A 1,338-nucleotide genomic window follows, 5' to 3' on the forward strand; every position below is an offset into this window, starting at 1 on the left:
ACCAGCTACCGTTCTGTCAATTCATCCCCTGGCCTCACTCAGTTGCCCCACAACTATGGTGGCAGAGGTCCTCTCTGGTGGGTCAGAAGCAGGCAGTGAAGGGTAGAGAGGTGAATGCTCTGAGCAGTGTCCCAGATGCCTATGCCTACCCCTTTTTCTTTACTGGAGATGCTTTTTGCAGGACGACCGACCCCCCTCACCTGTAATAGCTTACCAAGGAGATCCTAACAGCCACCACAGATGGAGGATCTAAGCCTAGCCTAAGCCCAATGGAGAAGCTTCTTTCAAATCCTCTTGTAACTTTCTCCTAGACTAATCGCTTGACCATATTTGCATCGACCACTATATTGCTGGTCAAATTGTGTTTTATCTGTATGGATCTTATTGTTTTGTTTTATGCCTCATTGAAAACAGAAAATGTATCCAACTTTAGTGTTTTAATATTAGTTTAAACAGTTCTGGGGAAATGCATAGTGTTGTTAGATTTTTTTTTTTTTTTTTTTTTTTTTTTTTTTTATAATTTTTTATTATGAATTATGAGAACAAAAGATGCAAAGAAAGAGGATAAGGTAAAGTTACAGTGGAAGGACAATCACCCATAACATAATTATCAGAAGAAGTCCCCTTGCTGATATCTTAACTTTGAATTTTCACCAAAAAAAGTTAAGATAAATAAAACAGAATCCATGTGCAATTACTTTTTCCCTCAAGTCCCCAGATTGTAGCACATTATAATATTTCTTAACAGCACACAAGGCAATCTAAAGCCATCAAGCTTACGTAACTCCTTAAACATTAGAGGCATAGTGTTTTTTACATTTCCATGTACATGCATATTAGCTTAAGTTAACCTCAAATTTTAAGTGGGTGTGTTTTAAGGATTAGAGTCAAAGGAGCACAGTAAAAACGGTGTTAGAGTGGCAATTGTTGTTTGCATAGGCCCACCAAAATATGAGAGGCATGGAAAGGAATAGCCTTGGCCTAAATACAAAGAGATCCTACCCCTGAAGTTTCCTGGCATAAGACCAGCTCTAGGCCTCAGGAAAGTTATCGTTCGCTCCAAGACATTGTCCGTAGCGCCAACACACTTATCACAGAGTCTCTGTTGTTGGTCTCATGTTTCTGTATTAAAGATTCTGGAATCTGCATGTCCTACATTGAAGTCATGATGAGGAGTGCCTTCTCGTTTCACTTCACCATGAAAGGGGAATGCAGGAAGCCCTGTCCTATAAGCAGGTTGTTGTTGTTGTTAAGTCTTCTCAGTGTTAAAGGAAGTCTCTTTTGAGCAGGACGATGTCTGAGCAGTGGTAGGGTCTTCCGTGGTAGAGGATTGCTTCC

Source organism: Suncus etruscus, chromosome X (genome assembly GCF_024139225.1).
Source record: "Suncus etruscus isolate mSunEtr1 chromosome X, mSunEtr1.pri.cur, whole genome shotgun sequence".
Lineage (NCBI taxonomy): Eukaryota > Metazoa > Chordata > Mammalia > Eulipotyphla > Soricidae > Suncus > Suncus etruscus.